The 16,835-nt window shown below is 37.8% G+C and overlaps 1 protein-coding gene across 1 annotated transcript in view; it reads left to right on the top strand.

Moving 5' to 3' along the window:
• EFHC2 (EF-hand domain containing 2) overlaps positions 1–16,835 on the top strand; it is a 168,910-nt gene that overhangs the window by 100,677 nt on the left and 51,398 nt on the right. The window lies entirely within an intron of this gene.

Here is a 16,835-nt window from a genome sequence, read left to right as displayed (position 1 = left end):
AAAGAAGTTCATAGGGGAGAACAGAGAGACACACATTGTGCTGTGAATCATTGTGTTGTGAATCATGCATTGGTGTTAAGAATCATGGGAATGCCTGAAAAGGGTGCATCCAGCTGAGAAAGGCTGAAAACAGTGCAGCTAAGAGCACCCTTCTGAAATCAGAGGAACAAAGGATGGACATCTTCCTAGGAATGGGATCCAGTTGGAAAAGACAGTGGGAAGTTCACCGGTTATCAGAGAAAAGGTGATACACATGCATCTCTGTGTATATGCGCTCACACACATCTGTGTATTTTGAAAGACAAAAAAGTGTAGAAATGAAGGGGAAAATATATGACCGTAGATAGAGAAAATCATTATTCATGATTTCTTATAATATTTCTAAGACTAAGCTGAACTCTAGGACCGCCCAGTGACTGACCGAGGCAAATTTCCAAACAGCGGAAACACAGGGAAATTCAAATTCAGGCTCTGGTACAATTGTGAGACTTCTTAGCCTGAAAACAAAGTGAATGGAGCGTTCAGGAGAATGTAAATTAAATCATGGATGGAGGACAAAGAGGACTTTCTCTTTAGGCTGAGAATTCTAGCTCCTGAAAACAATAGCGGCTGAAAGCTATATAGGAAACTCGGCTTGATGCAGTCAAGATGTGGCTGAGAAATGAAGATGTGAGCCCAGGAGAGTGTGACAGGGAGGTCTGACTTTGTGGCTGAAGTCGCCTACTGCATCAGTACCTGGTGACCTGAGCCCACCACTAGGCCCAGAGTGTCCCCAAAGCTCATTTGTTGTTTGAACAAAGCTCTTTTGTGTCTCCAGAATGCTCTTTTGAGGGCAGCACTCAGAGGACATATTTTTATTGTTTCGAATGCCCAAGCTTCTGGGATCAATAAGAATTTATGGTTCTTTGTTAGTGTTCAGAGTAGTATACATGTTCACAGCCGTTTGGAAAACAAATGGAGGTAGGGTAAAGAGCAAAGACAATTGCTCAGGCCGTGGGCTAGTGGAGAGCTGTGGAGGAGAAAAGACACTTCCATCAGAAATGGGGGAATGGTTCCGTTTTATTAATTTGTGTTCTTTTACAAAAGCGTCCGTTTTCCCAGTACTCTCGCAAAGCCTGTTGGAAACACTTTAGTGAGTTAGTGGGGCTTCGGGGGAAGCACTTAGGCCAGGCAGAAGATCCAAGGAGGAAGGATTGCTCTACGGCTGGAAGCCTGACCCTAGTCACAGGCGGAATAAAGGCCGGCCACACTGTGTGATTGGAAGGCGACCGGATGCTCAGAAAGAACCAGCTCCTGATAATTAGGCCCTCTCTTGGTCAGAAATTCCTTATGGTGGAAATCAGATCAGGCTGTACCCAGCTTGAAAAAGCCTTCAGTGGCTGGCCATTGTTCTTACAATAAGTTCCATACGTGTCATTGCAGCCTTGAGGGCTGTGGCTCTGTATTTCCAGTGGGATCCCTTCTTTTCCTGCAGCCCTGTCCTCTGACCTTACTGGCTGTCACTCAGTTTCTCAAACACATCCAGCTCTTTCCCTCCTCTGAACCTGTGCACACACAGTTCTGTCTGCTCAGAGAGCCCACACCACCATCTGTCTCAGGGCAAACTCCGGGACTCGTTATAAATGCCACTCCCTCAGAGGGCCTTTCTGACTATTCTCTGTACAGTAGACCACTCAGCCCCTTGTTTATATTTGTCACAGCCCTAGCACAACTTACAGTTACTTTGTTTAGATACCTGGACTTGGTGTGTGTGTGCTTGGCTGTGTCTTTTCCTGTTAGAATGTGAGCTTTCTGAGGGGCAGGGACCTCCATGGCCCAGCTCACCACCCTCAACCTGGCATCTAGTGCCGGGCTCACTACGTATCTCAGTTGCTGAATGGAATGATGAGATGTGAGAATGCTTCTTGGAGTTTCTGGTTTGGAGGTGGTGTCCTTCTCTCCAGATGAGTGTGTAGAGCAGGAGTCAGGATGTCCCGGTGCATGTGATACGCCCGGTGTCGGGCACTGGGCCTCTGTGCTTGGCCCACAGCTGTGGGTCCCTAGCTCTGGTCTTCAGCTTTCTTTTTCGTGCCTTATACTCTTTCCTGGGCAGAGGCAAAGGAACTACATAGCCAGTTGCTGTCACACCACATCCTAATTTAAATCTGTGCTTGGAGCCTTTACTAGCTCATATTTGTCTTCTTTTTTTCCATTGAAGTATAGTCAGTTTCATATTTGTCTTTTATTTCTGTGTGTATGTTCTGACGCTTCTCACCAGAACCTAACTTTGAGGGCAGGGACCTTCTCTTCCTCGTTTCCTGCTTTTTAGCCTTATCACTTTTCACAGTGCCTGGCAGATAGGAGGGTGTTAATAAATATTTGTTGAGTGGCTGCATTTTATCCAGCCCTCAGTGCTTTGGCTGTCAGCTGACAGCTGAGTTCTCCATTCAGCTCCTCAGGCTCAGACCTTTTTCCTGAAGCATAGATCTGGAAATACACATTCCTCCGGGACATCTCCCTTTGGATGTCCCTCAGACGTCTGGGCATCCCATAATAACGTTCCCTAAATTGATCTCATTTTCTTCTCCCATAAAGTTGCAGCCGGGGATCCTATCTTGGTAAAGGCCACTGTACTTGTCCCCAGGGCCTGGGCCAGGGTCTGCCTTTTCTTTCCTCTCTCTTGACCTCTCCCAACCTCTGAAAATTGCACTTTTTAAACTCCCTCTCTTCATCCCCAGCTTCACTGTTGCCATTCAACTTTTCCTCTGTTCCCTTGGACTCTCCTGAGAACTGCATAACTCATCTCCTTTTCTTACCTTTCATCCTCCAAAGCTGTGCCAGAGTGACCTTCCCAAAATCTGATCATGTCATTCCTGTGCTCTAGGACAGCTCCCAATCATTCAGTGTTTCGTGTGAGTTTGGTCATGATCTGACCCTTGCCTACATCTCTTGCCTTCTTCCCATCTCACTGAAAGAATTGTAAAAGTGCCCGTTTATCGAGTACTTTCTATGGGCCATACATCGTGCTAAATGCTTTTCACATATTACCCACTGGTAGCCCCTGTTGAGTTATTTGTTTACTTCCCTGTCTCCACAGTTGGCGCCTGCCAAGTACAATAGATGTTTGTTGAATAATTTAATGAATGGTCCTATTTCTCAAGGAACATTATGTCTAAAGTTTGCAGCAAACAAGTAAATAATTGATTACCTTGCACTGGGGAAGGGTGATCAGTCTCTGACTATAGGGGAGTCAGGGAGAGCTTGACCCTTGCAAGTCAGATGACTCAGGCAACTCACTTCCCCTACCTGCACCTCACTCTTTTGCCCGTATAATGGTCTCTAAAGCCCCTTCTAGGCGCTGACATTCTGAAACTCTTAAAATGTAGGTTTAGAAATACACTTGTAAAATGTTCCCTTTTTAAAATGTGTGAATTGAAATAGTAGAGTGGGCAGGCAGGGGCAGGACTGCAGTGTAGGCCTCAGGGCTTCACTCACCACTGTGCTCCTGGTTCTCTCCCCGGCTCACATGCCTGGCACTCTCGGTACGTACCAGGGGACCCATGGCCCGGGCTTGCTGCTCTGGGCAATGGTCCAAGCCCTGGGCATTTCCTTTCTTCTCAGAGATGTGTAACTCTTCTCAGGGAAACCCTGCGGATGGGAGCTAATAAACTGTCTCAACGTACGATGCCACGGTTGATAATGGATAAATGATTAACTTGTGGGCCTTCCTGAGATATTTGCCTCAAAATTGACCTAAAGGAGTACAGGGGCAAGTGGAACCAGAAGGCAATTTGATGAGACAGGGTTTTTCTCCTGCCTTGTGGGGGTCACTGGTTCTGCCTCTAGGCTGGACCTATTTCTCTGGGACCCTTTTGTCATGGTCTGTCACATTGGCCTAAGAGAGCTGTTGGTTGTTATCGAAGACAGTGCAGAGAGCCTTTCTCAGAGCCTCGATACCTAATGGGCAGATTTCAGCAGGGAACCAGCCAGGGGCTGGGTTAGCAGGGCTAGTGTTTTGGGCAATTTGGAACGTGGGCGAGGCAAGGCTTCCTGATGTGGGCCCTGGACTCTGAACCACAGCTGACAGCAGCAGTGAGAGCCTCATGCCAGGGAAGACGTGGCCAGTCCCTCCCTCTGGCCACCTTCCCGAGCCCCTGCCTTCCCATCAGAGATAACACCTGCCCCGTGTAGCCTGCATGTATTTTGGTTTTCTGTGTTCACCTCTCTTTCCCACCTGAGTACAACCTTAGAGGGTAGGGCCCATGCCTGGTTCACCCTTGGGTCTTTCCCAGATAGCTCCAGCACCCTGTGGCTCAGGCCTCAATGAATGCAGGAGATTATTACACAGTTCTTCCTCAGACCCCCATTATCAATTTCAGGGTCAGGAGATTTCCTGTGAGCATCCATGTAACACATTCCTTCTAAGATTTAGAGCCTCGAGGAAATAATTCTTTTTTATAAAATTCAAATTCTTCCTGAGAGAGGTAGTATATAATGCAGTAAATAGATCTGATTTTAGACTTGTAGACTTGCATCCAAATCTCAGCTTTGGCATTTGTCAGTTTGATGGCCTTGAGTAAGTTGCCGAGCAGTGTTTTCACCTGCAAAATGGGAATGCTAATAATACCTACTGCGTAGAGCTGTTGTGATGAATAAATCTGATAATGCGTGTAAAGTTCTTATTGAAGCACACTATAGTGCAGAGTGGACACTAGAAAATGAAAACCCATTATCCCAACAGTTGGAATAGTTCGAAAAAGTCACCAAAAATAGTGGTAGGAATCTATGTCCTGTTTTTGGTATTTCAGTAAGTTGTGTGTTTACTTTTGATGAAATCATTGAAAATATTCTTTTACTAAATGAGGTTGGAAGAAACCCTTTAAAAACTTGGAGTCCATGAAGGTGGAAAATAAACATCGTTTTTAGTGGACCAAGGTTGGGAAACGGTTATATAATCCACTCCATTACTGTCTTTACTTTAAGGAAGAAGACTGTAAATTTAGTGCTTAGGACATTGTAATGATCTCATCCTGATTTATCTCAGACAATTATCTCTCCTTTTATGTGGTTTTGCTCTATCTTGTTTTGAACAACTCTATGTACATTGTTTTTGGTGTTTTTATTGTAAGTCTGATATCTTTTAAAGAAACCACGAGTCTATGAATGTATATGAACAGAAGCAAAAACAAATTCCAAAAGCACTCAAACATGTACTCTCATCATGAACCAGACAGACACGTTGACAGTGTCCATACCATATCTTTGAGATGCGAGCCTCAGCATCTGTTTTGGAAAAAAGCATTTGAACGTTCCTAAAACCATTAAATATAAATAACGCGATGTCATAGGAAAAGTGCTGGCCTGGGAATCAAAAAGACCGAGATCTTTGATTTGATTCTGTCACTGCTTGATAGTGTTGTTTGCATTGGTGAGGGCTTAGTTTTAAAGAGCAGAATCCTCTCTGGCTAGTTAAGCAGAAAAGGAATTTATTAAAAGGATCCTGGGTGGTTCACAGTATCCTTGGAAGGGCTGGAGAAACAAGCTTGAGGCTAAATTCTAGGAGCAGTGCCCAGAACTGGGCTGTAGAACTTGTTTGATGAGAAGATGGCCTCTGTTAAACTACTGCATCGCCCACACTCGCTGCGTGTGCACTGCTGCCAAGAACGTGATTTTTTTCCACAACCACCGCTACCACCACTTTTGGCAACCTTGTATCCTGTGCTACCCCTGAAAGCTGGACCCGTCTGACACCAAATGTGGCCTACACCTAGCTGGTTTTTTCTTGTTAATCCCTTCCAAGTCAAAGTCTCATGTAAGCTTCCCTGACTGGCAGAGCCTGGGTCTTCTGCATGTTTCTAACTGCAAAGAAGGCTGGGAAATTGAGCTCTGACTTCCATGTTGGGGTGAGGGAGAATATAATGTGGTAACTTCCTCAGATAGAGATGGGTGAGTTAAAAGGTACCATTTCATTTGCCATGACAACAAATGCAAGCCAAGATGAGCCAAACAGGGGGCATAAAATGTCAACATTAGGGACTAAACTCCTTGTTTGTAACCAAACCAAGCAAAACCACTTGCCTAGTTTTAGTACTTTACAAATACTGTTCTGATCCACCCAAGCAGCTAAACAAAATACAAAGTCCTCCTCTGTATGCCACTACTTTTGCAATCGCTAAACTTTCTGAGTTTAAATTGCCTTAAATGAGGCATTGGATGAGCTTCAAGTTCATGGATTGATAGCTGGCAATTGGAGTTTGTTTGGCTTTTGTTTAGTGTTTTTAAAATTAGGAGTTTAAACATACAAATCTTTCTGATTCCTCTTGAAAAATAGAAACTGGGCCTACATTTCCCCAAGTCAACAATCAGTTGGTGGTGAGTGGCAGCTGCTCTCTTCACACCGTGCCTGTTCTCTGTATTTTTCCCCCAGTCTCTACAATTCCTTATTGTCTATACCTTTTCCTGTTTATTTTACCTGCATACCCAACTAGGAACTTTACCAGGTAACCCTTGGATTAGATCATTATAAGGTCCCTTCCAGCCATAAAATCCCATTATTTGGTGTAGTGGAAATAGGCATTTAGAAGTCACTGTGTAATAGCCCAAAATAGAACTGAAGGCTCATTTTTAAATTAGAACCCAAATGTGATTGTGTATCTAAAAATTCAAAAGACTCATTTTAAAAATGGTTAGAATTATTAAGAATATTCCGGAAAGTAGCTAAATATAAGAAAACCACATAAAAACCAATAGTTTTACTTTATACTAGTAATAAAAGTTAGGAAATGTTATGCAGTGGGGGATACTATTCACTATAGCAACAAAAATTATGAAATACCTGGGAATAACTTCGACAAGAAGTGTGTGAGACTAAAACGAATATAAGTTTACGACTTTATTATATCTCTGAATGGGAAGACACTATTTAAAAAGTTCTAATCTGCCCAAATTAATCTAGATTTGAAGCAGATTATAATCAGAATTACAATGTGGGTTTTTGTTGTTGCTGTTGTTGGATTTTTTTTAATTTAATTTTATTTTTTGAGGTATAGTCAGTTTACAATGTTGTGTCAATTTCTGGTGTACAGCACAATGCTTCAATTGTACATGAATATACATATATTCATTTTCATATTCTTTTTCACCATAAGCTACTACAAGATAGTGAATATATTTCCCTGTGCTATATGTAATATAAACTTGTTGATCTGTTTTCTATATAGTAGTAGTATCTGCAAATCTCAAATTTCCAGTTTATCCCTTCCCACCCCCCTCCCCGCGGCAGCCACAAGTCTGTATTCTATGTCTGTGAGTCTGTTTCTGCTGTTGTTAGATTTGGTTTTGTTTTGGAGGATTAGGGGAGAGAAATTGGCTCACTGATTGTGAGGTTCCCTCAGGAAAAATCAGGGATTGAAAAAAGAGTTGAAAAGGAAGTATATTAAAGTCTAGATTCTAGAATTTATTTAATTTATAGATATTTGAAAGCACTGTAATGTACTGATAGAGGAATAAACTAAAATATCAGTGAAACAATATAGAGCCCATAAAAAGACTCATTTTTATGAACTTTATTGTAAGGTATGGAGAAATTTTCAAATCAGTGGGCAAAGAATGGATTAATAATAAAGGTTTTAGTGACAATTGATTGGGAAACATTTAATACATTTTTATTTTGTGGTACATAGGGCACAGTTTCCAGAAACCATAAAGGAAAAGTTGACTGTATTAACTACAGGACATTTCCTATTTCTCTGTAGCAAAAAATATGATAAAAAAAAAAAACTTTAAAGACAAGGGGCATTCTATGTCTGTGAGTCTATTTCTGTTTTGTATTTATGCTTTGTTTTTGTTGTTTAAATACAAAACAGAAATAGACTCATAGACAGAATACAAACTTGTGGTTGCCAAGGGGGCAGACAGAGGGTGGGAAGGGATAGACGGGATTTCAAAATTGTAGAATAGATAAACAAGATTATACTGTACAGCACAGGGAAAGATACACAAGATCTTATGGTAGCTCACAGAGAAAAAAATGTCTCAATGAATATATGTATGTTCATGTATGACTGAAAAATTGTGCTCTACACTGGAATTTGACACAACATTGTAAAATGATTATAAATCAATAAAAAAAAAAAAACAAGGGGCAGACTGAGAGATAATATTTACAACCAGTATAAGAACCAGGGGATTTACATTAAGGATTTAGGAAAAACTCCTTTAAAATCAATGGACAGGAATGGGTTAAGGACAGGAACAAACAGTTCTCAAAGACATATAAATAGCCTTTAAACCTATGAAAAGAAGCCCAATAATTGTGCAAGCTGAAACAACAATGAAATATAATTTCCACATATTATATTGATGACATTTAAAAAGAATAATATAACTGACTCCAGATGAGCACGTGTGATAACAGATACTTTCACTTTCTACTGATAGGAATTTAAATTGGTTCAGCATTTTGGAGGGCAGTTGGCAGTATCTCTCTAATGCTTAGACCCTTTTACCTAGGCATTGCACTTTTAGAAACTTATTCAGGAAAAACTTGACAAGTGGATTGTAACAGATTGTGTGTATGTGTGTGCATACATATAGTATTTATTGCAGCAAACTTTGTAATAGCAAAAATTGGGGGGGAAAATCAAATACCCAACAATAGGGAAATAGTTGGATAAATTCTACTGTGTTGGTTTGAGACAGTACTATTTAGCCATTAGAAAGAATGAGACAGACCAAATATGCATACCTGGGGAAATGGTCAATGTATTAGTTAGGATTGGTCAAGTAATGCTGCATTAACAACTAACTCCCAAATCTCAGAGAATTAAATCAACAAAAGTTTGTTTCTTGCTTACTCTGTGTATCCATTGTTGTTGTCAGGGGGAGCTTTGTTCATAGTAGCCACTAAGGGACTGAAGCTGACAGAATAGCCACTACCTTGAATATACCAAAAAGAGAAGAGAATTTTGAAGGGTCAAGCCCAATAAATTTTCCACTGGGAGGAAATACATGTCATTTACACTCTCAATTCAATGTCCAGTACTAGTTACATGGCCCCACCCATATATTCAGAAGAGAGGGGGAAACCAGATGTTAGATAAACAGCACTAATGGCTACCATATATATGTCATGCTGTTTTGTAGATAAAACAAAATTCAGAAGTCTGTATAATATGGTCCTATTTATGCCAGAAATCTAAAGGTTATATGGGCATGTATATTTATATAAATATTTCAAAGATTGTGTATCCTCTGAAGAAATCCTAGCAGGCTACACACCAAGCTGCCTCATTCTTTGATATTTTTTTAAACAATGAGCAATTGTAAAAAAAAAAAAAAAATTAAAAAGATAAAAACAAAGCTCAAGCAAATAAAACCAAAAAGCTTGGACAAAGAGCACTGAACATTTTTTATTTCTTGCTTCAGTTTTCAGAAAGAACTAATGGCAAATGCTGGCAGAATGTTCTGAGCAAAAGTCAAGAGTCATAGAGCAGGGTATGAGTTTGATGCTCTACTCTGGTTATTGATTAGAGTTATTGATGTGCTTACTTAAAATTCTTACATTATGGGCCAGAATATTTTATATTTATGTTACAAAATTCCAGAGCTTTGAAATTAACTTTGGGATGGAATAGTAGTTTTTGTACTTTTCTTATCAAAATTAGCAACAAAGTCTTCCCCACTTATTTTCCCCTCAACATTTTAGGAAAATTTTGAAACATTCGGAAAATTTGAAAGGACTGAACAGTGAACACTCACATACCCACCACTTAGATTGTATCATTAATATTTTACTATATTTGCTTTACCATGCATCTCTCCATTCATTCACCCTTCTATCCATCTCCAGTAATCCATCTTAATTTGCTACATTTCAGAGAAAATCACAGAAATCAGTTACTTCTCTCTAAATATTTCAGTGTGCTTATCATTTATTTACATTTTTTTCCTTTTGATGTGAAATTTATATTCAATAAAATGCACAAACTTTAGGTGTACATTTGATGTATTTTGACAAACACATACACCTCTATAACCCAAATCCATATTAAGACATAACAACATTAACATCCCCCAGAAAGTTCCCTCACACCCCATCCTATTCAGTCCTTGCCCACATCCCCCATTCAAGAGGCAACCACTTTTTAGATTTTCTTCATTGTAGATAGTTGTTTCCTGTTCTAGAATTTCACTTAAATGGAATTATACAGATGTATTCTTTTGTAGATTCTCTTAAGTATGATTTTGAGATTTATTGTTGAATGTATCAGTAACTCACTCCTTTATATTGCTGAGTAGTATTCCGTTGTGTGAGTCTACTACAGTTTGTTTATTCTTTCCCCTGCTGACGTATACTTGGGTTATTTCTAATTTCTGAACATTCTTGTACAAATATTTTTGTGACCATAATGTTTCTCTCTTGGTTACATAACTATAAATGGAATTGCTAGGACATAGATATATGTTTAGTTTTTTAAGAAGCTGCCAGAGCCTTTACCAAAGTGGTTATACCAGTTTACATTCAATGTATAAGTTGCTTCACAACCTTACCAACATTTGACATTATTAGGCTCTTTTAATTTAAGCTATCTGGTAGACATGTAGTAGTGTTTCACTGTAGTTTAATTTGTATTATTCTGATGACCCATGATGTTGAGCACTTTTTTCATGTGCTTATTGGCTATTTGTATATTTTTTTTGTGGTATCTTTTCAAATCTTTTGCCAGTTTGTATTGGTTCTTTGTTGTATTATTACTGAGTTGTAGGAGTTCTTCATATTTCCTGGATACTAATCATTTGTCAGATACACATTGTGCAAATGTGTTTCTCCCAGTCTGTGGCTTTCCTATTCACTTTCTCAGTGGTGTCCTTTGATGAGTACTGTATGTATTTTAAATTTTGATGAAGTCCAAATTCAGTCTTTTAAGGTTATTGCTTTCTGTAATCTGTTTAAGATGTCTTTGGCTACCTCAGAGGCACCAGGATATTTTCTTCTGTTTTTCTCTAATAGCTTTATGATTTTAGCATTTACTTTTTAAGTCTATGATTCATCACAAATTAAATTTTGTATATGCTGTGGGATAAGCATGAAGGTTTATTTTACTTAAATTCTTATAATGCGTATTTGAAAATTTTCTATTATATGCCGGAATATTTTATATTAAACTTAAAAAATACAGAGCTTTAAAATATAATTTTGAAATGGAAAAGTTTAAGAATTTTTCAAATTCTTATTAAATTAGTGACAATGCCTTACCCATTCATTTTCTTCTTATTCTTTGGCATAGTTTTGACTATTAAAATTGTAGATTCTCCTTTGCAAAAGAAACTGAAATGCTTATCTTTTATACTTTCAACAATTTCCTTATGCAGTACATTCCCACTTCTTGAGAACTGAAGCATCCTCACTACACTAATATCCCAAAGATAAAGAAAAAATCTTGAAAGAAGTCAGAGGGGGGAAAAAACACCTTACCTGTAGAGGAGCAAAGATAAGAATTACATTCTACTTCTCCTCAGAAACCACGCAAGCAAGAAGAGAGTGATGTGAAATATTTAAAGTGTCAGAAAAAAAAACCCCCACCAAATTACAATTCTGTATCCTGTGAAACTATACTTTAGAGGTGAAGGAGAAATAAAGTCCCTTAGCATGTTAATCATAGTCGTTTTAAATTCACAGCTTGATGATGACAACATCCCTGCCATATCTGAGTCTGGTTCAGATGCTTGCTCTGTCTCTTCAAAATGCATTTTTTGCCTTGTAAATTTTTGTTGAAAGCCGGACATGATGTACTGATTAAAAGAAACTGGTAAATAAGCTTTTGGTGATGTCGTGGTAAGGTGCAGGGGGAAGGGACGGGTTCTCTATCGCTGGGATTAGGGCTCAGTCTTTTTAATGTGCCTGTGTCCCTCAGCTTTGAACTTCTTAAGTACCTTTCAGTTTCCTCCCCACCCCTCTAGGTGGGACAGGATGGTTGGAGGGGGCTAGATTTGGATATTTCCTTTCCCACATATGGAAGGCTAGAGGCGGCTGAAGTTGAGTATTTCCCTTCTCCCAGGTCGGTTAGGCTCTGATAACACTCAGTAGGTTAGGCTCCGACAAAATGGTTTCCCTTGAAAGCAAGCCTTATTAAGAAGAATAGAATGCTCTTGTGTATTTGAAAATGGTTACTTTCCCCCTCTGCCAGAAACCACAGGGGATTTTTCTTCTGTGTTCTCTGTGAGAACCTGGTTTAGCTCCTGGAGATAAAACTCAACTAAAGTATGGGACTCCCTTGAAGACTGGCTTCCCATGGAGCTTTTAATCTCTTAGATTTGTCCACACAGAGCCTCCAGAAATTCATCAATTACAATTCAGATTTTCCTACCCTGCTACTGGTTCCCACAGAGGTTACTGCTTGTGGGTTTCTGCTCTGATAAGTCATGATTCTCTGTATCTGCCTGTCTATCTCTCTTTCCAATTTGAGGGACAGTGGTTTGCCCAGTGACCTCCCTTCTTTGATGGATCTAAGGAGAAATGTTGACTTTTCAGTTTGTTCAGCTTTTTACTTCCCAAATTGTTTTTAAAGTGATTGTATCATTTTCATTTTTATGAAGAGTCTTTGAGAGTTCCGGTTCCTCTATGTGCTTACCATACTTGGTGGTCTGGTCTGTTTAATTTTAGCCATTCTAATAGATGTGTAGTAGTATTTCATTGTAGTTTTTGTTTGAATTTTCCTAATGATTAATGATGTTAAATATGTTTTCATGAGCTTCTTTGCCATCCATAAATCTTCGGTGAAGCCAGAGGGGATTTCAGGTCTTTTTCCCAAACATTTTTTGAGTTTTCTGTTTTCTCGTTCCTGTTTTAAGAGTTCTTTATTTATTCTGGATACAAGTCCTTTATCAGATATATGATTGCCAAATATCTTACATTTGTATATGGCTTATTTTATTTCCTTTAAAAAGTGTCTTTTGAAGAGCAAAAGTTTTAAATTTTGATTAAGTCTAATTTATCAGTTTTTGCTTTTATGGATCATGCTTTTGGTATTACAGCTAAGAAATCTTTGACTAATCCAAGGTCACAGAAGTTTTCTTCTGTGTTTTCTTCTAGAGGCGTTACAGTTTTAGGTGTTACAATCAGGTCTACGATCCACTTTGAGTTAATTTTTTGTTTGTAGTTTGAAGTAAGAATTGAAGTATTATTTGTTTGTTTATATTGTAGATAAGCATTTTTTAGCACCATTTGTTGAAAAAAAATCTATCATTTCTGCACTGACGTGAATTTGAACTGTTGTTGAAAATCAGTGTCCATATGTGATGGGCCTTTTTCTATTCTGTTCCATTGATCTATTTGCCTATCTTGTCACTGATACCACACTTTCTTGATTACTGTGTCTTTTTAATAAGTGTTGAAATCAGATAGTGTTAGTCCTCCAACTTTGTTTTTCTCTTTCAAAGTTATTTTGGCTATACTAGGTCATTGTATTTCCTTTGGAACTTTGGAATCAGCCTGTCAGTTTCTACAACAAACCCTGTTGGAATTTTGATTGCAGTTGCATTCAATCTGTAGATAAATTTGTGAATAGTATTTGAGTCTTCTGACTCATGAACATGGTATATCTCTCCATTCATTTGGGATTTAATTTGTCTCAGAAATAACGTATAGTTTTTAGGGTACAGGTCTTACACATCTCCTGTCAGATTTATCCCTGAACATTTCATATTTTTGATGCTTTTATAAATTATATTATTGTTAATTTAAATTTCCAATTGTATATTGCTAGTATATAGAAATAGGATTGATATTTATATATTGGTCTTATAACCTGATACATTGCTAAACTCACCTATTTGTCCTACTAGCTTTCTTTTTCATTCCATCAGGTTTTTTTTTTTTTTTTCCAGTTCTGATCTTTATTTATTTATTTATTGGAGTATATTCAGTTTACAATGTTGTGTTAGTTTCTGGTGTACAGCATAGTGATTCAGTTATATATATATAATATATATACACACACATATATATCCCTGTTCATATTCTTTTTAATTATAGGCTTTTACAGGGTATTGAATATAGTTCCCTGTGCTATACAGTAGGACCTTTTTGTTTATCTGTTTTATATATAGTCATTAGTATCTGCAGATCCCGAACTCCCAAATTCCACAGGTTTTTCACATTGAAAGTCACATCATCTGTTAATAAAGACAGTTTTACTTCTTTATTTCCAAACTAGGTTCCTTTGATTTATTTTTCTTGCTTTATTGCACTCGCTAGAAGTAGCAGTACAATGTTGAATAGAAGAGGCAAAAGAGAACATCAGTTTCTTGTTCCTAAAATTAAGGGGAAGGCATTTGATCTTTTAACGTTATGTAATGTTAGTTAAGAGTTTTTGGTAAATCTCTTTTATCAGGTTGAGGAAGTTCCTTGTTATTCCTGTGTTGTTGAGTATTAGATTTTGTCAAGTCCTTTTTCTACATCTATTGAAATGATTGGATTAGTTTTCTGTTTTAGTTTGTTAATATGGTGACTTACATTGATTGATTTTCAAATGTTAAAGCTTACATTTCTGGGATAAACTTCACTTGGTCATGATGTTGTTTTCCCTTTTATAATTGTTGTATTTGATCTGTGAAATTTGTCTTTTTAATTTTATTGAGTTATAATCCGTTTGCAATGTTGTGTCAATTTCTGGTGTGTGGAAATTTTGTTTGGAGTTTTTGCCTCTATTTTCATGAAGCCTCATAGAATGAGTTGTCTTCCTATAATGGTGACCAGATCACTTTACCTGTTGGGGTTTCATTTCCTTATTTGTAAAAAGGAAGAGGCTGGATTGGTAATCTGTTTTCCATTATAATGGAAAATGATCTTTTCCATTATTCATATTTATTTTCCCATGATTTACATTTATTTTTATTTAATTTTTTAAAATTATTTTGCATATATTTCATATATAAAAGTACAATAGCATAAGCATATTATTATTAAGTGATAAATATATAGAAAGAGAGAAAGGGTGACTGTTCAAAAATATTTTAATAAAGTGGTGCTGCTTGATCAAACAATTTTGGAAATACTGCTGTATATAATTCTCTTGACCAGCAGGACTAAGCTTTCTCATAGACCTCAGTCTTTCCCACCTGGGACACTTTGCTATTAGTCTTTGAGGTTGTGTTGGACAATTATACAAAATTCACTTCATCCTTAAAATAATCCTACAAGGCACTCATTTGTCAGCTCAAGATCACAGAGGTAGTTAAGGGCAGAGCTGGGATTCAGAGCTAAGTCTGTTTGATTCCAAAACTGATATTCTTTCTTTCAAAACTTAAACGGTAATTTAAAAAATTTTTAATATGCCAAAATGTGCTGAAAGACACTATATACCCACTATTCAGAATGAATGAAAGTTAACATTTTCTACATTTTTCTATCTCTCTTTTAAAAATTAAGTAAGAAATGGATATATAGCTAATGCCTGCTTCCCTAACATCTCTTTTTCTTACCAGTATCAAGATGTATGTGTAATCCCCACGCTTAATTTTTTCCACATACATATGTATCCATAAACAATTTATAATATTGTTTGTGCTTTTAAAAATGTACATAATGGGAAACACTGTATATATCCTTTTGTGACTTGCTGTTTTCAATCAGCATATGATTCTGAGTTATTTCCCATGTCAGTACATGTAGCTTTAGTTCATTTATTCTCATTGTTTTGTAGTATTTCATTTTATGAATAAACTACAGTTTGCCAATTTCTTATTTATTATATTAGTTTTCTGTAACAAGTTACCACAAACTAAGTGGCTTAAAACAACAGAAATTTATTCTCTCACAGTTCCGGAGGCCAGAAGTCCCAAATCAATATCACTGGGCCGAAGTCAAGTTGCTGGCACGGTCATGCCCCTCTGGAGGTTCTTTGGGAGAATCTGATTGTTGCTTCTTCAGTTTCTGTGGCTGCAGGCATTCCTTAGCTTGTGGTATTACTTTAGTCTCTGCTTTTTCCTTCACATCACTTCCTCATCGTGTGTGTGTGTGTGTGTGTGTGTGTGTGTGTAATCGCTCCCACTCTCTGTTAAGGATACATGTGATGGCAGTTAGAGCCCACCTGGATAATCCAGGGTAATCTATTTCAAGATTTTAAATTAATCACATTGGCAAAGATCCTTTTTCCAAATAAAGTCACCTTCACAGTTTCCAGAAATTGGGACATGATATCTTTGGGGATCATTCTTCACTCTCTTATACTTATGAACAGCTATTTTGCTATTGCAGACAGCTGCAAGGAAGCATCCTTATACGTGTCTCTGTGGATATGTGCTAGTTTCTCCAGAATAGGAACCTAAAATTGCTGGGCTCTAAGCTGTATGGTGAAGTTGAGTATCTTCAGCTTCACTAAGGATTGTTACATTTTTCTTCAAAGTGGAAGCACCAATTTATATTTTCATTTGTTGCGTATTGCTCATTTTTCTGCTGGGATTTAAGTCTTACTGCTTTGTTCTTGATACATTTTGCATGTGAGTCTTCTGTTGCTTATGTACATTGCAGATATATTCTGTGTCTGGGCTTCTCTTTGCACTGCGTGACTGGTGTCTTTTGTCATATGGAGGTTTAAATTTTTAATTATAAATGACTTTATGTACTTTTTTTTCCTTTATGGTTTGTGAATTTTGCATCCTCTTTAAGAAATTATGAATACCATATGAATTTCCAGTTGTTCCAGCACCATGCATTGTGTCTATCCTTTTTTTGATGGGAGGGTGTAGCTCAGTGGTAGAGCACATGCTTAGCATGCACAAGGTCCTGGGTTCAATCCCCAGTACCTCCATTAAAATAAAGCAAATAAATTAATTAAATAAACCTAATTGCCTCC

The sequence above is a fragment of the Camelus bactrianus genome, chromosome X, assembly GCF_048773025.1.
Source record: "Camelus bactrianus isolate YW-2024 breed Bactrian camel chromosome X, ASM4877302v1, whole genome shotgun sequence".
Taxonomy (NCBI): Eukaryota; Metazoa; Chordata; class Mammalia; order Artiodactyla; family Camelidae; genus Camelus; species Camelus bactrianus.
This window is presented reverse-complemented; position numbering and strand designations above follow the sequence as displayed.